At 40.7% G+C, this 23470-nt stretch overlaps 2 pseudogenes; one reads left to right on the top strand and one right to left on the bottom strand.

The window, feature by feature from the left end:
• The first annotated feature begins 430 nt into the window (after positions 1 to 430).
• Positions 431 to 1355, top strand: LOC130863172 (putative olfactory receptor 2B8; annotated as a pseudogene).
• Positions 1356 to 5487: 4132 nt separating this feature from the next.
• On the bottom strand, positions 5488 to 6431 carry LOC130862891 (olfactory receptor 2G3-like; annotated as a pseudogene).
• Between the last annotated feature and the right edge of the window lie 17039 nt (positions 6432 to 23470).

Raw genomic sequence — 23470 nt, 5'->3', positions numbered from 1 at the left:
AACAAGTATCATATAATACATCTTTATTATATTTGCCTTTTATTTCTTTATTTTTGTTCGGTATTTAGGTAGCTTGCGGGAGCAATGGAGAGACACAGAGCCTCACTCTGCAATCCGTGCTGGCCTTTCTTTCACATAAATCCTCTTGCTTCAGCCTTTCAAGTGTTGGGGTTACCAGTGTGAGTCACCATGCCTGGTTCTAATTTGACTTTCTAAAACTCTTTACTTGTAAAAATGTGGGTATAAGAACGGATGACAGACTATACATGCACAGCTGTTAATACTATTTTTCTTATTGCAGAAATAAAATGAAGTTATTCATGGTTTTGTTTCAGCATCCCCTATCCAGTCTCTTTACTACATGAAACATTAAGGATAACCAGGACGGCAAAGCTCTATTATTGATATTTTTCAGTATGGAATTCCAGCAATGAGAAGGCTCAATAGCACCCCTCATCACACCAGCGGCTTTGTTCTGGTAGGCTTTTCTGAATGGCCCCGACTGGAGATGGCTCTCCTTGTCGTCGTCTCCATCTTCTATATATTGACCCTCTTTGGTAATTCAGCTATTATCATTTTGTCTCGCCTTGATCCTAAACCCCATACCCCCATGTATTTCTTCCTGGCCAACCTTTCCTGTTTAGATCTCTGCTATACTACTTCTACTGTCCCCCAGATGCTGATAAATATACAGAGCCATAAGAGAAGCATCAGCTATGAGGGATGCATAGCACAACTGTTCATCTTCCTCATGTGTCCTTCTCTCCATCATGGCTTGTGATCGCTATGTGGCCATCTGCCAGCCTCGGCGTCACACAGTTGTCATGCACTCTCAGCTGTTGGCAGCAGTAGCCTGGGTAACTGGTTTCAGCAACTCCTTGGTGCAGACAGTCCTGACTTCTTTGTTGCCTCGTTGTGGGAAATACCAGATAGAGAATTTCTTCTGTGAGGTACCTGCCATGCTTCAGTTATCATGCGTTGACACCTGGGTCAATGAGATAGAGATGTATGCTGCTGTGGTTGTCATAAAAGTTATCCCACTTGGGTTAATTCTTTTCTCTTATGTCAATATTGTCAGAGCAGTCATAAGGATACAGTCTTCTGAAGGTCGGAAGAAGGCTTTTCACACTTGTGGGTCCCATCTTTTGGTGGTCGTAATGTGCTATGGCTCTGCCATCAGTGGATATGCATACATGGCACCTAACAGCAGCTCAGCAAAACTGAAGGGCAAGCTTTTGGCACTCTTCTATGGACTCATGACCCCAATGCTTAACCCTCTTATCTATACCTTGAGGAACAAGGATGTCAAGGCAGCAGTGAAGAAGATACTTGGAAGAGGACAAGAGCAAGGATAGAATTCAGCTTAGGTGAAAACAGGTCCTATTGAAATCCAGTCCTTGGTTCCAGAGCAGACTTGCTAACAGCCATTATTCTTCTAATCAGAAAAACTATCCTGATTGTGACTACTTATTATTGTTTATATGAAATAGTCAATTAGTTCAAAAAAACAAAAAAATGATTAAGTAAATATTAAATTTTATTAGAAATGTTGTGTGGAAAATGAATAGAGGTAGCAACTTTTTAAAAGTGTAAAAACACATCTACATGAAATTTAGTCATTTTGTGCCATACACAAACAAAATGAAATATAATTTCCTACCTTCAATATTTTGCATGTTATAAAGATAAAGATAAAGTTTTATATCTAATCTTCCTTTAATCAGTATTTTGAGTTACCTTCCTGATAAATGAGTGGCTGTGGTAATGATCTGCACTGCTGTGGAAGACAGTAATAAGAAGAGGGCCCCATAAAATCCTTCTGACTGTGTTACTTTCCTCAGTCTTCCTCACAATGTATTTTTTATCTCATATTGCATTGTGTAATAGATTTGTTTCCATTGTGATTTCTCTGCATGTAAGGAACAGAGCATAACAGATTTTTTTGGTTCCAGTTTTTGATAGTATACAGAAATTATCTATCATGCTAGGGAATTACCATTACACTATTTGTTATTCAATAATATTGTGGTTTTTTATTAACTTAAGTCATTATCTTGCTTCCAATTTTTGAAGAAAGGATTTCATTTATTTTATGATGAACTTCTGAAAATTGTTATTATTTTTCATATAATATATTTTGACCATATTCTTTGCCTTCCCCCAACTCCTTTATCATCTCTAACTCCCTACCCACCCAACTTCATGGATTTTTTTCCTCTCAAAAAGAAAAAGAAAAGAGAAGCAACAAAAAACAAAAAGAATGAAAATCTAATAGAAAAAGTCAGTAAGACAAAAACAAAACAAAACAAAAGGTACACACACACACACACACACACCATCAGCATGGAGTTTGTCTTGTGTTAAGTAACTTCTCCTAAGCATGAAGCCTGCCATACTCCTCTTCTCAGTGCTGAATTTTTTTCTAGTTTGAACCTTTGAAGGTCTTGTGCACGTTGTCATAGTCTTTCTGTCTGTCAGTCTTTCCTATTTGTAGTCCCTTGATTTTCTTCAGTTGTTTTATTGTTCTAGGTAAGAATTTAAGTCCTATATTGGATAGGTATGGAAATAGTAGACAATCTTGTCTTGTTTCATAGGAAATGTTTTGAGTTTCTCTCCATTTAGGTTGATGTTGGCTATGGGTTTACTATAAATTGTCTTTATTGTATTGAAGCATATCCCTTGTATCCCTAAGCTCTCTAGGACTTTTACCAAGAAAGGATGTTGGATTTTGTCAAAGGCCTTTTCAGCATCCAATGAGATGATTACATGGTTTTTGTCTTTTAGTCTGTTTATGTGGTGGATTATGTCTATTGATTTCTGCATGCTGAATCATGTTTGCATCACTGGGATGAAGCCAACTTGATTATATTGGATAAGCCTTTAATATGTTTTTTAATGTTATTTATTTTTCTCAGATCTCTCATGGTGTTGATGACTATGCTGATTGATTATAGCTTTGTCAGTTTAAGAGCAGCAAGCATACCAGCTCCTCCTACAAGGCTGCAGATGTCTTCTCAGTTCTCTTCATTAGTAAAAATCAGGCCGCTGGCCTCAATGGAGAGCTACTTCTAGGTCTCTAGCTGACAAAGGCACAGTTTACCTTGCTACCAGACTCTAAAAAGAGAATAATCTCAAAAAACAGGATGCAAAGTAACTTTTTGCTATTCCTTTGTGAGATATTTTGTTCATAGATTTGTTGGCTATTTATAGCTGTGGCAATGAGAACATTTTCTGTAGATTTAAATGCAGTATTTCCTACATAAGAGTTTTCTTGCTTTTTACCCCACTTACGCCCTCTTTTTTATTACTCTTTAAGCTATTCCCAAATAACTCTTTTTGTGGATCATTTGTAGTGTCTATGAACTGACATTACTACTTATGTGAACATACTCTCGCAGAGAATAGTACAATTGATGGCAAACGAGTGATCCACTATCACCATCCACCCATCTACACCCATCAACAGGATCTAGCATCCACCTGCAAACTATAGTGGCACAAACAGCAGCGCAAATGTTATGAGAGTATCCAACCACTTTTTAAAATTGGATTATGGAATCACACCTAAAGGAACATAGAAATAAAATGACTCCCAATGGCAAATATAAAGAAAGAAAGGAAGAAAATTCCACCCACCAAGTACCTGTCTTCTACAGAAATTTTTATGTAGTCTGTCAACAGGCAATTGTCTCTATGTAAATTTGACTATTAGAACAAAAAATGAATGATATGACCCTAAGGCCTTCTGGTTTGTGTGTGGTGGGTGGGGGATGGAGCAAGGTTACTCTCTTGTCTGTGCAGAAGTCACACTGCTGAAGTGTTTTGGGAAGGAATTCCATTTTGAAGGGAAAAGTCATGGCTTCACAAGGTTTTTACAGATATGACAGTGATTTTTCTAAAATCGGGTTGCTCCATGTGGACATGAACGTATACACTTCCAGAGGATCTGCCTGTTGGTCTGTCATCTGTACATTCACTGTATATTGTGGACTCCGACAGACAATTCCAGCTCTAGGGAATCCAATAGTTCTCTTAATTCCTTGGTATCTGTATGCTTTGTGCACAAAGACACATGCATTAATAAAGTATGATAAATATTTTAAATTGTTTTATCAAAAACTAGAGAAAGTCATAAGCAAAGCCACTGAAAATGTCAAGTATTTGTGACTGAGCCCTCCATTTTGGTCTGCTGATCTATCATGCTTTCTGAATGCTGAATACTTCACACTGGCTCGATTCCTACATCTTTATAGTAATTTTAAATCAGAAATCAAGGTGTTGTAATTTTATTTGAAAACTGTTTATCTATTGAGATCTTGGTCCATTACCTTCCCTTTGATTTTACTTAATAATGTTGGCTGTGTAGCAATGTCTGGCTTCTTGGAATCAGACAGAAGCAGTGAACAGTGGGTAAACTCTATTGTAAATGTAATAAAAATACCCACAAGTTAACAATCTAACTTTAAACAGGACAGTTCCACAAAAAATTACTTCAATCAATTTCAGTAATCAAGCTTAATTTTTAATGTTGTTAATGGGTTGTTTAATTTGATATTTGAGAGTTAATAAGACAAATTAAAGATAATTGGGGTGACTTTTAAATTTAGATTTAATGGCTTTAAGAAATACATTTTCTTCTTATTTTGTCCAATTTGAAATTTTATAAGTTCTTTTACCTCTGCTTAGACTAGTTAAAGAAAACCAAAAGAACATGCATTTTACATTATTTAAACATTTAAAGAATTTTACAAACTAACTAGAGAAGGCTGAATCTGAGAACCGAGGAATTCATAATCATTTTTTAGTTCTACAAATTTCTTGTCTTGTTTTGCCTGGAAGGGACTGGATTTCTAAGATCATGTTATTTAATAAAATCACCTAATATTCTGAATACAGTAATCACAGTTCAGAAATTATCATCTAATGTACATAACTTGATATGTAAAATTAATTTTTTTGTGAAAATCTCATTTAGCAAAAACACAGGATGAAAAAACCTCCACTAGGAGACCCACTGGAGCAGACCATTGAGGGAAAACAAAAACACGGGTGTATGGCTTAGACTAGGGCATTACCAGGAGACCTTGGTCCAAGGATATAGAAACTATGTCTCACAGGGTTTGCATGAACACACTACTAAAGAATGCCTCAAAGACTTTTAGCTAGCATTAAACACACTTTAGACAAAAGAGATCAATCAATAGAAATCTTTAATAATATAGAGCCAGAATTCTTAATTTAAAAAGTGACTATAAAAAGAGAAAATTGATTGCAGGAGTCTTGACAACAGCAACTGTTTTCAGTTTATTAGATAATGTGATTATCAGCATAGGACATCTCTGTGTACAATAATTAGGGGAGCGGTTTTATTGCTGGTAGCTCTCCAGAGAGGCCTGTGAGTTTGGTTATGGATAATCTGTGTCAGGGTGATCCTGGGTATTGCCTCTGGATAAGCACCTCCATATCACTGAAAACAGATCCATATCTCTACTTCGCAAGAATTTTCTCTCTGGGGCTGTTATCTTTTCTCACTAGCCTTTTCAAAGCTCCCTTCACATCTTTGTTTCTTAAAGTGTAAATGAGGGGGTTTAGAGTAGGAATAACCACAGTGTACAAAAGGGTGATGAATTTCCCCTGACTATGTGCATACGAACTATTAGGCTGGATATAGACAGCAGTGATTGTGCCATAAAATAGCACTACTACCAGCAGGTGCGATCCACAGGTTCCAAGAGCTTTACCCCAGGTTAGAGCTGACTTTAACCTCATCAGTACTTGGGCAATGTACCCATATGATACCAAGATGAGTGCCAGGGGAAGGAGGAGTAGCACCAAGGAAGCCATGAATAGCTGCACTTCGTTGCTACACAGGCCAGCTTGATCATGGCAGGAACTTCACAGATGAAGTGATAAATCCTGTGGTTCCCACAGCGAGGCAGGTGGAGGGTGATGGTGCCCTGAATCAGCGTGTTGCCCACTCCACTCAGCCATGCTATTCCTGCAAGAGCCTGGCAGAGCCGTGGGTGCATAACTGTGGCATAATGGAGTGGCCGGCAAACAGCAGCATAGCGATCAAATGCCATAACTGCGAGGAGGACACACTCAGTGGACCCCGGAGCCAGAGACACATAGAGTTGAATAGCACAACCTGTGGGAGTAATTGTCTTGGCTGGACCATGGAGGTTCCATAGCAGCTGAGGAACAATGCTGGTGGAAAAGCAGATATCAACAAAAGAGAGGTTGGTAAGAAAGTAGTACATGGGTGTTTGGAGCACGGAATCCAAACAGGAGACAAGGATGATGGCTGTGTTGCCTACCAGTGTCAGGAGGTAAGAGATTAGCACCACCACAAAGAGGATCTTTCCAAGTTGTGGCTGATCAGAGAAGCCCACCAGGATGAAATTGCCACCTGAGCTCTCGTTAACTGTCATCACTCTACCTATACAAAGGAGGGCGGCAAACACAGAAGCGCAGGTTAGATAAAACGGAAATGGAAAGGGATCAGAAATCCGCTAGAAGAACATGGATCCTAAAGACGGAAGATAGGATATGTTCTATATAGGAGACAGGTAGGAAAATGAGGGAGAGAAAGAGAGAGAGAGAGAGAGAGAGAGAGAGAGAGAGAGAGAGAGAGAGATTGAGATTCATGTTTCAATGGAAAGTCAAAGAATAAAGAGTTTACTGAGAATGAGAACTGTTAAAGGCACAGAGCTACACAAAGAACTACAAACAAGTAAGGGATAAGAGTAGGAGAAAGAGTCTTACCCAGGGAAAAGTGCACCAATTCATTAACCAATCCCAAGTGGTCAGTCCTGAAAACACATACAAGTAACATCTTACAGTTTGAGCGGGACATATGCATATATAGATATTCCTAATGCATGTGTGCATGTAAAAATTATTGGAAAAGGCCATAAGTTTGAAAGAGAGCAAGGAGAGGGTTTGGAGGAAGAAAAACGAAGGGAGAAATGACATAATTATCAATCTCAAAAATAAAAGGAAAATGCTTTAAAAAGTTCAGAGCTAAAAAAACAGACCTTGTGAAAATTACTCAACAATCGATTGCTCAGTTTTTCCGAATTGTCTCATTTATTCTTTTAAGAAATTTACCCTCTTTTCTTCAAAAGCACTTATAAAATTACCCATGAAAGGTAGAAAGAGAGCTGTCAAATATATAAACAGGTTTTTGGTAGGTATCCCACTGTGACAGTAGGAAAAGTAACAAAGAAGCATTTGGAAAGAAAAAGTAAAAGGAAATGATACTGCACATCTCTTCCTGAAATGGGTATTTGTAAAATGCTGAGAAAAAAATTATACAACCATAGTGATTTAATGGTTTGTTAGACATAATGCATGGGTTAGTTGTCTGCCAGTATTTTTCTTATAATATGAAAGCAGGCAGTCTTGAGTAGTTTAGCAGTCAATATAGAACGCTCTTGTTAGTTTTGAATAATTTTAGAGCCTTGAAAAATAATTTTACACTTGTGAGTTTTATTTTTATGTTACGGTAACTAAGACTTAATTAGCCACCTTTGAACTTGTGTTTTATAACCTATTTTCCTTGTTATTGTAACTTCATAGTATAAAACAATAGAGAATATAAGCTCAATTGATTTATTGCTTTATTTAGATTTCCAAAACATTTCTTTGTGTACATACATTGTACACAGTACTGTGCTACATAATGTCATTTTCATACACGTGTATATTGTATATTAAGAGAAACCCCTTATTTTCCCATTTCATTTAATTTTATCAAAGACTTTATATGAATATATTAGATAGGAAGCCTTATAGGTGACCACTTATCTTTTGACTGTAATGCTTCATTATCATATTTCATAAAAATAATGTAAAATAGGATATTACTTAAAGTAAAATTAGTATTTATAAAAATGCCAGTTTCCCATACTATCATTTAATCAAGTTCTGCACAATTTCACCCTCCTTTCTCTTTTCAGAATGATACCTAATATAACAATGTTACTTCTCACTTAATCAAGTTTTAATTCCTTTATTCATTCAGTGTCTCCTAAGATTACTTTAGTCATGCTTATCAACTTCTACCTACCTGTAAGGGTCAATTTCCTGGGCATCCTTTTTGAAATCCTGAGGGGCTTTGTTTATAACCATGCAAATTTACACATGTGTCTATTTCAAAGAGCAGGGGGAAGGAAATGCTAAATGTGCAGAAATGCTTCTTTTAAATATCTAAAACAAACAAATATATTTAAACAATAGAATAGATGTTAACACACTTTTAGTAAGTTGCTGTCTTAACCATCTTATAAAATTGCTACTCTCCCATTTTTCCTCTCTTAACTAAGAAATGTTGTTTAAAAATTAATCAGATAAAGGGTGTGATAAAATAGTATGTTTCTTAAATTATCTAATTCAAATTTAACATCGATGTTTATATTCATTTATCTGTTATTATTCATATTTAATGAAAAAGCTAAGTATTTTTCCCTAACTGTATGCACTTCACATTGATCATTCAAGGTACTTGACTGTCCTTAGGAATTGTGTGAAACAATAATTTTGAAACCATATTTTAACATTATAATGCTATAAAATAAGTTTTTCCAGAAATGTTAGTGTTTTTGTAAAGGTACCTGCTATATATTGTATTTTCAAGCTTCTTTACTGATATAGCCATGATTTCTTAATGGATTGATGTAACTCAGTCTTGTTGAGGAAATAAAAGACATGAACATCTTAATTTACTTCTGTTTTAAATGTAAGTATTTAATATAAAAGCAATGCTTTTAGTTCTCTATAATTTTTCAGAAAATACAGTGATTCATAATCAAGGAAACACGAATAGTTGTCATGTATACACAAAAAACAGAGAGGCATAAACTGTCTCCTCAGCAGCACATGTATGTCCAACACTATTGCCATGTTATGAAGGAGTTCATATTTTAAAGAATCTAAGTCATAAGGAAATTCTGTCAAATGGAGAAATTATCTTTCTTTGTTATGCTATCTTTGCTTTTTCTATTTCTGAACATATGTTCTACAAACTTAAGGTAACTGTAAAATATAAATTATTTAAGTCTAAGTTTATAGTGAAATTTAATTTACTATGTTATTAAAAAATTTTTAAACTGCTCAGAATTCCAAAATACATATAAATAATTAGCCGAGCCACTTAAAGAAGACTGACTTGGCAGTTGATGAAAACATTACTTTCTTAGCTACAGTTTGTATAATGGTGAGACGAGGAGATGAAGAACAGGTGGTTATTATTTCCTCACCTCTGAAAGTTTTGTCCCTTCATCCTTCCAATTACATTCATAGGCTGAAAAGATGTTGCTTTTCATAAACACAAGACTCTGAAAATGAATCTTTGAATCCAAGCCCAAATATCAGATGTGAGTGCTTTGGCCAGAGCCAGGGGATGTTGAAGTGTATCACTGCAGCAGGAAATGATGCCAGCCCAAACTGGGATCTGGGGATCCCTATATTCCTAAAAGGGCAATTATCATCTGACACAAGAGTGACCAAGAACAAAATCTTCTGGGATACTGTATTGTAGTCACTGCTTCTTCACAGGTAAGTCTTTAATATGAGATGTTTCCAGGCTGTCAAGTCACATGCTGGACTTAGATTGTGAAGAAAGTGAGAATAGATTTCTTACTCTGAGCAAGTCTCAAGATTAGATAACTAATTCTCATGGAATCATCCTTTATTGACATGATTAGTAGTCTCTGTATAATCAGAACATAAAGCTTCGAATAAATATGACATGGCAACCATTGTCCTAGGAATGAATTTTAATATGTGGATTCTGTTGAGGAGAAACATGAGTAGTTATTTTGACAGTTTTATCCATATTCTTTAATTTTATAAAAAGGTTCTGTTTTCTCACATATAAACTTCTTAAAAATTCACAAAGTTCATTGGAACTTCATTCAAAAACATAAAGCAAAGCACATGCACTATAGTTGCTTGAGCCTACTTTGTTCCAAATCATTTGCCTGCAACCATTTCATTGAGTGATCTTGAGTAATACATCTTAAGAACTTATATAAAACAGATAGTAAGACAAGTGTAGAGAGACGTCATCACAGAAACCTGCATTTAAAAATGGAGAGGGGACTCCCTGGGCTCCCTGCAGGGGCTCTACACCCTGCATACTGCCTCTCTCTTCTTGTCCCACCCAGCTTGCATCCAGAACCCTTCTTCCTTCTGCCCCCTTTCCTCTTTGGGCACATAATACCATCCAGCTCAGTCTGTCTGGCGCTGGGGGCAAATCCTCAGGGCAAGGAGGCAGGCGAGATTTCCTTTGGTTCACTGGCCTGCCTGCACCAAGCAAGGTAAGGGCTTTGTTTACAAACTACCCAACCTGCATGGAGTTCTGATCTAGGCACCAGGAGAGACAGCAGCCGGGTGAGTTTGTGACCAGCGGCGGCAGAAGCAGCCCTGGACAGGGAACTCTGAAGTTCCTCATCCCCCACCCTATACTCCCTGGGCTCCCTGCAGGGGCTCTACACCCCGCATACTGCCTCTCTCTTCTTGTCCCACCCAGTTTGCATCCAGAACCCTTCTTCCTTCTGCCCCCTTTCCTCTTTGGGCACATAACACCATCCAGCTCAGTCTGTCTGGCGCTGGGGGCAAATCCTCAGGGCAAGTAGGCAGGCAAGACTTCCTTTGGTTCACTGGCCTGCCTGCACCAAGCAAGGTAAGGGCTTTGTTTACAAACTACCCAACCTGCACGGAGTTCTGATCTAGGCACCAGGAGAGACAGCAGCCGGGTGAGTTTGTGACCAGCGGGTGAGTTTGTGACCAGCGGCGGAGGAAGCAGCCCTGGACAGGGAACTCTGAAGTTCCTCATCCCCCACCCTATACTCCCTGGGCTCCCTGCAGGGGCTCTACACCCTGCATACTGCCTCTCTCTTCTTGTCCCACCCAGCTTGCATCCAGAACCCTTCTTCCTTCTGCCCCCTTTCCTCTTTGGGCCCATAACACCATCCAGCTCAGTCTGTCTGGCGCTGGGGGCAAATCCTCAGGGCAAGTAGGCAGGCGAGACTTCCTTTGTCTCACTGGCCTGCCTGCAACAAGAAGGTAAGGGCTTTGTTTACAAACTACCCAACCTGCAGGTGTTGTGCTTTGATGTCCCTTTAAGGGACAAGCCACGCCCACTCTGACCTGCCCACGCCATCTGACCTCTGACCTGCCCGCGCCATCTTGTCTCTCCTTCTGTTTCTTCAGCGTGGCAGCGCTCTCTCTGGCTCTTTTCCCTCTCTCTCTGTCTCTTTCCTTCTCTCTCTCTCTCTCTCTCTCTCTCTCTCTCTCTCTCTCTCTCCCCCTCCTTCCCTTTCTCCCCTTTTAATAAATTCTTTTATGGCTACTTTCTGTGTCCATGGGTCTGCTCTCAACCGCCGCACATTGGGAACTCTGCGGGACCCACCGGAGCTTGCTGCTCCGTGAGCCTGCCGGGTGCCACCACAGGCCGCACGGTGCGTGCCCTCCAGTTGGTGGGAAACTGTCGCCGCTTATTGCTGGCTCCGCCAGCCCACCTCGGGAAATGTTTTAAGAATAAGATTGGTGCCACGTGACTCCCGAACCAGGTTCTTTTCCACTTCGCCAGCTTCCCTACTTGCTTCAATCGGCGCTTCTTTTGGTGAGTGTCTCCCTTTCTGCCACGGTTGCTTTCGTTCTGCTGCGGTTGCTTTCCTTTGTCAGAGCCCTGTTTGGATCGGGTCCCAGGGGCCGGTCCGCCCACGTTAGCACCGCACACTTCCCTTGCAGTGCATTCGACTGGGGACCGGGTCCTCAGCGTATTTATCTTTTCTTTCCATTTCCTTTCTTTCCTTTCTTCTCTTCTCTCGACGGTTACAGTTAAGCGTCGCTCGGAGCGGCGCCCCCAGCCTTCCTGGTTTCTGGGTCGCCAGGATCCAGCTAGGCCATAGCACCCCACCCGTGGACAAAGGACGCTTTTCCACGCGGTCCTGGGTGTTCGTCCTGAGGGTTTTCACGATTTTGGCTCTGGATAGCAACCGGCTTCCCAGCTTTTTCAATTCCAGCCGTGGCATGGTGCAGTTTTTTTTTCAGTTCCAACCTCATGGTGGTCGCCATCTTGGCTGGGAGCCAGGCCATGTGATCACACTCTCCTGGTTTTACCCTGCCTCTTCACCTGGTTCTCACTAAACTCTTCGTGTTAACTTGGTTAAATATGTTTTGAGTAATGATCAAATGCCTTTAATAGGGCCCATTAGAGGCGTCCACATTGCCCAATTCCTGTTCACTCTTTCTATATATAATAATTGTTTATTACATCTCATTTCAGACTACAAAACATGAGTCCCATATTTTAAACTGGTATGTACCTTTAAGTCTCTTAAGCTGTTCTCTACCATTGTCGGTTCTGCCACTAACCTTATATTACAAACAGTTCTTTGCCCTCAACTGCTCAGAGATCTAGGGAATGTGATATTTAAATATTTAATTATTAAAAAAAAAAACTTAATAACAAAAAGAGACAGGTTGGCTCCTAGCAGCAGCTCTCTGCTCCCTCCAAAGAAGACAGAAGACAGACAGACACAGAACAACGTCCTTCTGCATTTCGCTTCAACTGCAGAGCGCTGACCATTGGGCAAACCTGCCTTTCGTCTAAAGTAAAGATCTCCAGACGTGGACGAAATCGCTGGAATCGACAGCCTAGCTGCTCAGGTCAAGGTAGGCCTGTCTTCCTACAGATTTCTTAGCCCACAGGGTCTTCTGGAGCCTGCGCTAAACAGAAAAGGTCAAATACAACCTTCAGCGACCACGGAGGACCCAAAAAGAGTAGCTCTGGGTGCCAATCAAGTAAGCTCTCTGTCATTTTTTAATCAGTAACTCAAGTAAAATCTTATCCTTCTCAAAAATCTCTGACAGTTTGACAGCTGAGAGGTTTCGTCAGGTTGAGGTTTTGCGAGATGACCTCACCAAAAGGGAGCCAAATTAAAAAATCCATATTAAACAGGTCAGATACCCCCTCAATTCCCTGGTCCTAAAATTATTTTTTCCTTAATTTAACTTTGTTTTTGTTCTGCCAATACCTTAGGGACACCAGACAATTTTCATGCCACAAACACCAGTCAAAGGCAAATGATTCATGCACCCCGGACTTCCACACGGGCCAGAGTTCCGGCTTTAGGTGCCGGCCGAGACTCTGAGCTCCCTCCCGGGGCAGGATCAGGACCCGAGGACCTTCTCTACACGACCCACGTGTTCCATCTGCCTGGACACAGCTCCTCCAAACAACACCGGCTTCTAATCGGACACCAGACAATTTTCATGCCACAGACACCAGTCAAAGGCAAAGAGACCAGCCATGCCAGGATGCAACCAGCACCCAGTCTTCTCTCGCGCCCCCCCCAAAAGACGACGCCCACAATCAGCAGGAAGCAGTCTTGAGAGTTCGCCGCCCCAGTTCCTTTGGGCTGTGGTGTCTTGTCTCCTGCTTTTTATTATAAAGAAGACCTGGGAATGTTGTGCTTTGATGTCCCTTTAAGGGACAAGCCACGCCCACTCTGACCTGCCCACGCCATCTGACCTCTGACCTGCCCACGCCATCTTGTCTCTCCTTCTGTTTCTTTAGCGTGGCCACGCGCTCTCTCTGGTTCTCTTTCCCTCTCTTTCTCTCTCTCTCTCTCTCTCTCTCTCTCTCTCTCTCTCCCTCTATATCTCTCTCTCTCTCCCCCCCTCTCTCTCCCTCCCTCCCCCCTTTCTTCCCTTTTAATAAATGCTTTTATGGCTACTTTCTGTGTCCATGGGTCTACTCTCAACTGCCACGCATTGGGAACTCTGTGGGACCCACCGGAGCTTGCTGCTCCGTGAGCCTGCCGGGTGCCACCACAGGCCGCACGGTGTGTGCCCTCCCGCTGGTGGGAAACTGTCGCCGCTTATCGCTGGCTCCGCCAGCCCGCCTCGGGAAACGTTTTAAGAATAAGAGCAGGGAGATCTGATCAAGGCACCAGGAGAGACAGCAGCAGGGGGTGAGTTTGTGACCAGCGGCAGTGGAAGCAGCCCTGGACAGGGAACTCTGAAGTTCCTCATCCCCCACCCTATACTCCCTGGGCTCCCTGCAGGGGCTCTACACCCTGCATACTGCCTCTCTCTTCTTGTCCCACCCAGCTTGCATCCAGAACCCTTCTTCCTTCTGCCCCCTTTCCTCTTTGGGCACATAACACCATCCAGCTCAGTCTGTCTGGTGCTGGGAGCAAATCCTCAGGGCAAGTAGGCAGGCGAGACTTCCTTTGGTTCACTGGCCTGCCTGCACCAAGCAAGGTAGGAGCTTTGTTTATGAACTACCCAACCTGCACAAATCTGATCTTGGCACCAGGAGAGCCATCAGTGGGAGAGCTAATCTGGGTACCAGGAGAGCCGTCTTTGGGCACGGAGATCTGATATTGGTACCAGGAGAGACATCACTGGAGCACCAGGAGAGCTATCACTGCAAGGTGCCATCAAGGGGAAGGTACATCAGTAGGCAAGGAGACCTGATCTGGTAAAAGAAGATCCATAGGGGGAGCATTCGGAGAAAGAGATGGGCAGGCGCCAATGCAAGAATTCACCCAACAATCTGAAAAACTATATGAAACCAACAGAACCCAGCGACCTCACAACAGGAGGACATGAACACCTTAATCATGAAGAAGTAGATAAAATTGACTTTATGAAAGTGATTGACGCCCTTAAACAACATGTAAAAAATGCCCTTATAGAAATGGATGAGAAGTATAACAGAAAGTTTGAAGAACTGAGTAAATCAGTGAATGGTACCCTAGGAAACCAAGGAAAAACAATCAAACAGATAATGGAAACAGTTCAAGACTTAAAAACTGAAATGGAGGCAAAGAAGAAAACACAAACAGAAGGCCAGCTGGACAGGGAAAATCTAGGTAAACGAATAGAGACTACAGAAGCAAGCATAACCAACAGAATACAAGAGATAGAAGAAAGAATCTCAGATTCTGAAGATACCATAGAGAAAATAAACACGCTGATCAAAGAAAACAGCAAGGCCAACAAATTCTCATCACAAAACATTCAGGAAATATGGGACACAATAAAAAGACCAAACCTAAGAATAATAGGAATAGAAGAAGGAGAAGAAGCGCAGCTCAACGGTCCAGAAAATATATTTAATAAAATTATAGAAGAAAACTTTCCCAACCTAAAGAAAGATATACCTATGAAGGTTCAAGAAGCATACAGAACACCGAATAGGCTGGATCAAAAAAAAAAATCCTCTCGCCATATAATAATCAAAACACAAAGCATACAGAATAAAGAAAGAATACTAAGAGCAGCAAAGGAAAAAGGCCAACTTACTTATAAAGGTAAACCTATCAGACTTACACCTGACTTCTCTATGGAAACCATGAAAGCCAGAAGGTCCTGGATAGATGTACTGCAGAAACTACGAGACCATGGATGCAAGGCCAGACTACTATACCCAACCAAGCTCTCGTTCACTATAAATGGAGAAAACAAAATTTTCCAGGATAAAAACAAATTTAAACAATACGTAGCCACAAATCCAGCCTTACAGAAAGTAATAGAAGGAAAATCATTAATCAAGGAGTCCAACAATGACCACAGTAACTCAGACATCTAGAGACCCTTTACCAGCACATCTCAAAGAAGGGAAACACACAAAATCTACTACTAAAAAAAATGACCGGAGTTAACAACCACTGGTCATTAGTATCACTTAATGTCAATGGACACAATTCACCTATAAAAAGGCACAGACTAAGAGATTGGATACGAAAACAGGATCCAACATTCTGCTGTTTACAAGAAACACACCTCAACCACAAAGACAGGCACCTACTCAGAGTAAAGGGCTGGGATAAGGCTTATCAAGTAAATGGACCTAGGAAACAAGCAGGTGTGGCCACACTAATTTCTAACAAAGTTGACTTCAAACTTAAATCAATCAGAAGAGATGGAGAGGGACATTTTCTACTCTTAACAGGAACAATTCATCAGGATGAAATCTCAATCCTGAATATCTATGCCACTAATATAAAAGCACCCACTTATGTAAAAGAAACGTTACTAAAACTCAAGGCAGCCATCAAACCGCACACATTAATAGTAGGAGACTTTAATACTCCTCTCTCACCAATGGACAGGTCAATTAGACAGAAACCTAACAGAGAAATAAGAGAATTAATGGAGGTAATGAATCAAATGGACTTAACAGACATCTATAGAATATTCCACCCAAATAGGAAAGAATATACCTTCTTCTCTGCAGCTCATGGAACCTTCTCAAAAATCGACCATATACTCGGTAACAAAGCAAACATTCACAGTTACAAAAAAATATTAATAACCACCCATATCTTATCAGATCACCATGGATTAAAGCTAGAATTCAGCAACAATGCTACCGCCAGAAAGCCTACAAACTCATGGAAACTGAATAGTCAACTACTGAACCATACCTGGATTAAGGAAGAAATAAAGAAATTAAAGTCTTCCTTGAAGACAATGAATATAAAGAAACAACATATTCAACCTATGGGACACTATGAAAGCAGTCCTGAGAGGAAAGTTCATAGCACTAACTGCCCACTTAAAGAAAACAGAGAAAGCACACATTGGAGACTTAACAGCCCACCTGAAAGCTCTAGAAAAAAAAGAAGCAGACTCACCTAGAAGGGGTAGAAGACTGGAAATAATCAAACTGAGGGCTGAAATCAACAAAATAGAAACACAGAAAACAATTGAAAGAATCAATAAATCAAAAAGCTGGTTCCTGGAGAAAATCAACAAGATTGATAAAACCCTATCCAAACTAATCAAACGGCAGAGAGAGAATTTGCAAATTAATAAGATCAGAAATGAAAAGGGAGACATAACCACAGACACAGAGGAAATTCAGAGAATCATTAGATCTTACTACAAAAGCCTGTATGCCACAAAACTGGAAAATGTAAAAGAAATGGACACTTTTTTAGATAAATACCATATACCAAAGTTAAACCAGGACCAGGTGAACAACCTAAATAGACCTGTTAGTCATGAAGAATTAGAAGCGGTTATCAAAAAACTCCCTTCCAAAAAAAGTCCAGGACCCGATGGTTTCAATGCGGAATTCTACCAGAACTTCCAAGAAGACCTAATACCTATTCTCCTTAAGGTATTTCACAATATAGAAACAGAAGAGTCATTGCCAAATTCCTTTTATGAAGCTACAGTAACTCTGATACCAAAACCACACAAAGACCCAACCAAGAAAGAAAATTACAGGCCAATCTCACTCATGAACATCGACGCAAAAATCCTCAACAAAATTCTGGCAAACCGAATCCAAGAACACATTAGAAAAATTATCCATTATGATCAAGTAGGCTTCATACCAGAGATGCAGGGCTGGTTTAACATACGCAAATCTATCAATGTAATCCATCATATAAATAAACTGAAAGAAAAAAAATCATATGATCGTTTCATTAGACGCTGAAAAAGCATTTGACAAAATTCAACATCCCTTTATGATAAAAGTCTTGGAGAGATTAGGGATACAAGAGTCATACCTAAATTTAATTAAAGCTATATACAGCAAGCCGACAGCTAATATCAAATTAAATGGAGAGAAACTTAAAGCCATCCCACTAAAATCAGGAACACGCCAAGGCTGTCCACTCTCTCCATACCTCTTCAATATAGTTCTCGAAGTTTTAGCAATAGCAATAAGACAACATAAGGGGATAAAGGGGATTCAAATTGGAAAGGAAGAAGTTAAACTTGCATTATTTGCAGATGATATGATAGTGTACATGAGCGACCCCAAAAACTCCACCAAAGAACTCCTACAGCTGATAAACGCCTTTAGTAATGTGGCAGGATACAAAATTAACTCCAAAAAATCAGTCGCCCTCTTATACACAAAGGATATGGAAGCAGAGAGGGAAATAAGAGAATCATCACCTTTCACGATAGCCACAAAAAGCATAACATATCTTGGGGTAACTCTAACCAAGGAAGTGAAAGATCTATTTGACAAAAACTTTAAGGCATTGAAGAAAGAAATTGAAGAGGATAACAGAAAATGGAAGGATCTCCCTTGCTCCTGGATTGGGAGGATCAACATAGTAAAAATGGCAATTCTACCAAGGGCAATTTATAGATTCAATGCAATCCCCATTAAAATCCCATCAAAATTCTTCACAGATCTTGAAAGGACAATAATCAACTTTATATGGAGAAACAAAAAACCCAGGATATCCAAAACAATCTTATACAATAAAGGAACTTCTGGAGGCATTACCATCCCTGACTTCAAACTCTATTACAGAGCTACAGTAATGAAAACAGCGTGGTACTGGCATAAAAACAGAGCAGTCGACCAATGGAATCGTATAGAAGACCCGGATTTTAACCCACAAACCTATGAACAACTAATTTTCGATAAAGGAGCTAAAAGTATACAATGGAAGAAAGAAAGCATCTTCAACAAATGGTGCTGGCACAATTGGATGTCAACCTGTAGAAGAAAGAAAATAGACCCATATCTATCACCATGCACAAAACTCAAGTCCAAATGGATCAAAGACCTCAATATCAATCTGAACACACTGAACCTGATAGAAGAGAAAATGGGAAGTACCCTACAACATATGGGCACAGGAGTTCGCTTCCTATGTATAACCCCAGCAGCACAGACATTAAGGGCAACATTGAATAAATGGGACCTCCTGAAACTGAGAAGCTTCTGTAAAGCAAAGGACACTGTCATTAAGACAAAAAGGCAGCCTACTGACTGGGAGGAGATCTTCACCAACCCCGCAACAGACAAAGGTCTGATCTCCAAAATATATAAAGAACTCAAGAAACTAGACTTTAAAAGGATAATTAACCCAATTAAAACATGGGGCACTGAACTGAACAGAGAATTCTCATCAGAAGAAGTTAAAATGGCCAAAAGATACTTAAGGTCATGCTCAACCTCCTTAGCGATCAGAGAAATGCAAATCAAAACAACTTTGAGATATCATCTTACACCTGTCAGAATGGCTAAAATCAAAAACACCAAGGATAGCCTTTGCTGGAGAGGTTGTGGAGAAAGGGGTACCCTCCTCCATTGCTGGTGGGACTGCAAACTTGTGCAACCACTTTGGTAATCAGTGTGGCGGTTTCTCAGAAAAATTGGGATCAACCTACCCCTGGACCCAGCAATAGCACTCTTGGGAATATACCCAAGAGATGCCCTATCATATGACTAAAGCATTTGTCCAACTATGTTCATAGCAGCATTATTTGTAATAGCCAGAACCTGGAAGCAACCTAGATGCCCTTCAATAGAAGAATGGATGAAGAAAGTGTGGAATATATATACATTAGAGTACTACTCTAAAAACAATGACTTCTCGAATTTTGCATGCAAATGGATGGAAATAGAATATACGATCCTGAGTGAGGTAACCCAGACCCAAAAAAAAGATCATGGGATGTACTCACTCATAATTGTTTTCTAGCCATGGATAGGGGCCACTGAGTCTACAATTTGTGATCCTAAAGAAGCTAAACAAGAGGGTAAACCCAAGGAAAAACATATAGATATCCTCCCAGCTATGGGAAATAGACAAGATTGATGGGCAAAAAATTGGAATCTTGGGGGGTGGGGTGGGATGGGGATGAGGGGTGATGGGGAGAGAAAAGTGTGAAGGAGAGGATGAGGGGAACTGGGGGAATCGGGTGATTGGGGTTAAAGGAAGGTTGGATTGGGGAGCAGGGAAACTCATACCTTAGTTAAGGGAGCCACCTAAGGGTTGGCAAGAGACTTGAACCTGGAATGGCTACCAGATGCCCAGGGCAATGTCCCCAGTTAGTTCATTGGGGCACCTGAGGATAGGGAACCTGAAATGAACCTATCCTATAATCATACTGATGAATATCTTGCATATCACCATAGAACCTTCATCTAGCAATGGCTGGAGATAGAGACAGAGACCCACACTGGAGCACCGGACTGAGCTCCCAAGGTTATAATGAGGAGCAGAAGGAGAGAGAACATGAACAAAGAAGTCAGGACCATGAGGGGTGCACCCAACCACTGAGACTGGGGGGCCGATCTATTGGGAGCTCACCAAGGCCAGCTGGACTGCTACTGAAAAAAACATGGGACAAAACCGGACTCTCTGAATGTGGTGGACAATGAGAGCTGACGAGAGGCCAAGGAGAATGGCACAGGAACTTTCATCTGGCGATGGATCGAGAGAGACAGAGACCCAATTTGGATCAACCGTCTGAGCTCTTAAGGTCCAAATGAGGAGCAGAAGGAGGGAGAACATGAGCAAGGAAATCAGGACCACGAGGCGTGCACCCACCCACAGTGACAGTGGAACTGATCTATTGGGAGCTCTCCAAGGCCAGCTGGGCTGGGACTGAATAAGCATGGGTTGAAACTGGACTCTCTGAACAAGGCGGACAATGAAGGCTGATGAGAAGCCAAGGACAATGGCACTAGGTTTCGATCCTAATACATGAACTGGCTTTGTGGGAGCGTACCCTGTTTGGATGCTCACCTTCCTGGACCTAGATAGAAGTGGGAGGACCTTGGTCTTCCTGTAGAGCAGGGAATTTGGACTGCTCTTCAGTATCGAGAGGGAGGGGAAGTGGACTAGGGGGAGGAGAAGAGGAGTGGGGATAGGGGGAGGGGAGCGGGGCGAGGGGGCAATATGTGGGAGGAGGGGGAGGGAAATGGGAAACGGGGAGCAGTTGGAAATTTTAATTAAAACAGAATAAAAAAAGAAAAAAAAATGGAGAGGGCACCGTCTTATTGACATCAGTCATAAATCAATGCTAATAAGCAAAGGTCTCATGAAGAACATAGACACCAACACATATAATCCTTCTTTGTGATAAATTTTAGAAGATCCTAAAAATAATACTTAATTCATTTGATGTCATACCTGAAAACAGGCATATACATTGGGGAAGAGATATATAGGTTATGACCATTCCATACACAAAAGTATCTGTCATGTTGAGATAGATTTAAGGAATATACCTCTCTCTATGCCTCGAGAGCAGAAATAAGACATCATCAGATCACTCTTTGATAGAGTCTAAGTTGGCAGTAATATTTTAATGCAAACTTCTTTTAAATAAGCTATTAAGCATTGGGAAATTTTGACTCATTAATTAATTGATACTAGATAAGCTCCTGGTGCCCTGGGTTTCTTGAGTAAAAAACTATGGTGGCTAGTTTTATGTCAACTTGATACAAGCTACAGTTATGAAGAAGGAACCTCAACTGAGAAAAATATACCCACCATGTTAGCCTGCAAAAAGCAAAACACAAAACAAAACAAAACAAAAAACCCTGTTGCTCATTTTCTTGTTTAGTAATTAAGGTAGGAGGATCTAGGGCATTGTGGGTGGTGTCACCCCTTGATTGGTGGTGCTCTATCTAAGGAAACAGGCTGAGCAAATAATAATCAAACAAGCTAGTAAGAAACACTTCTCTATGACCCCTGTATCAATTTTGGCTTCAGGTTTCTGCTCAGAATTCCTTCCCGGACTTCCCTGGATGATGAGTTGACTAAAAATTTTAAGTTTAAATACTTCCCCCTTGGCTGAGGAGTTCCATCTGGATGGGTGAGTGTGTGCTATCCAGGGGCAGACTGTCCTGGAAGAGAGCACAAACCCCCTCCCCCAGCTCGTGCTGCAGGGCCCCTTTTCTTACACATGATCCAGCCCACCAGCTCCCCCACCCAAGCTTGCCCTGCTGACTGCTAAGTCCTCTACTCAAGAACAATTTTCCAGCTCCTATACTAAGGCTACCCACGCAGAGCGGTGAGTGCCTGCCTACCAGGCAGGCCTCAAGTTCCCTCGCAAGGGAGAAAGGGCACCTTCAACTCGGGCTGCAGGGTGTTCTGTGCCCTTCTGGACCCCGCCCTGCCTGCCACATTCTTCCTTTTGTCCCTGGCTCATTGGGCTACCAGGTGTCCCTGTTTAGGTGCTGAGCAGTTCCATCTGGACAGGTGAGTGTGTGCTATCCAGGGGCGGACTGTTCCAGAAGAGAGCACAAACCCCAATCCCCCAGCTCCTGCTGCAGGGCTTTCTTTCCTACACATGACCACCCCCCCAAGCCTGCCTTGTCTGCAAGGTCCTTTGCTGAGGAACAGCTTCCTGCTCCTACACTAAGACTACCCACTCAGTCTTTGTTGAATTCAATGAAAACGAAGACTCAACATACTCAAACCTATGGGACACTATGAAAGCAATCCTAAGAGGAAAGTTCATAGCCCTAAGTGCCCACTTAAAGAAAACGGAAAAAGCACACATTGGAGACTTAATAGCCCACCTGAAAGCTCTAGAAAAAAAGAAGCAGACTCATCTAGGAGGAATAGAAGACTGGAAATAATTAAACTGAGGGCTGAAATCAACAAAATAGAAACACAGAAAACAATCCAAAGAATCAATGAAACAAAAAGCTTGTTCTTGGAGAAAATCAACAAGATTGATAAACCTCTATCTAAACTAATCAAAGGGTGGAGAGAGAATACGCAAATTAACAAGATCAGAAACGAAAAGGGAGACATAACTACAGACAGAGAGGAAATTAAAAAAATCATTAGATCTTACTACAAAAGCCTGTATGCCACAAAATTGGAAAATGTAAAAGAAATGGACACTTTTTTAGATAAGTACCACATACCAAAGTTAAACCAGGACGAGGTGAACAATTTAAATAGACCTGTTAGTTGCGAAGAATTAGAAGTTGTTATAAAAAACCTCCCTACCAAAAAAAGCCCAGGTCCAGACGGCTTCAATGCAGAATTCTATCACAACTTCCAAGAAGACCTAATACCTATACTCCTTAATGTATTTCACAATGTTGAAACAGAGAAATCATTGCCAAATTCTTTTTATGAAGCTGCAGTTACTCTGATACCAAAACCACACAAAGACCCAACCAAGAAAGAGAACTACAGGCCAATCTCACTTATGAAAATCGATGTGAAAATCCTCAATAAAATACTGGCAAACCAAATCCAAGAACACATTAGAAAAATTATCCTTTATGATCAAGTAGGCTTCATCCCAGGAATGCAGAGCTGGTTCAATATACGTAAATCTATCAATATAATCCATCATATAAATAAACTGAAAGAAAAAAACATATGATCATTTCATTAGATGCTGAAAAAGCATTTGACAAAATTCAACATCCCTTTATGATAAAGGTCTTAGAGAGATTAGGGATACAAGGGTCATACCTAATCATAATAAAAGCTATTTATAGCAAACCGACAGCAAACATCAAATTAAATGGAGTGAAACTCAAAGCCATCCCACTAAAATCAGGAACACGACACAGCTGTCCATTCTCTCCATACCTCTTCAATATACTGCTTGAAGTTCTAGCGATAGTAATGAGACAATATAAGGGGATCAAAGGGATTCAAATTGGAAAGGAAGAAGTTAAACTTTCATTATTTGCATATGATGATAG

This window comes from Chionomys nivalis, chromosome 20, assembly GCF_950005125.1.
Source record: "Chionomys nivalis chromosome 20, mChiNiv1.1, whole genome shotgun sequence".
Taxonomy (NCBI): domain Eukaryota; kingdom Metazoa; phylum Chordata; class Mammalia; order Rodentia; family Cricetidae; genus Chionomys; species Chionomys nivalis.
Note: the sequence above shows the minus strand (reverse complement) of the source record. Positions and strands in the feature narration are given on the sequence as shown.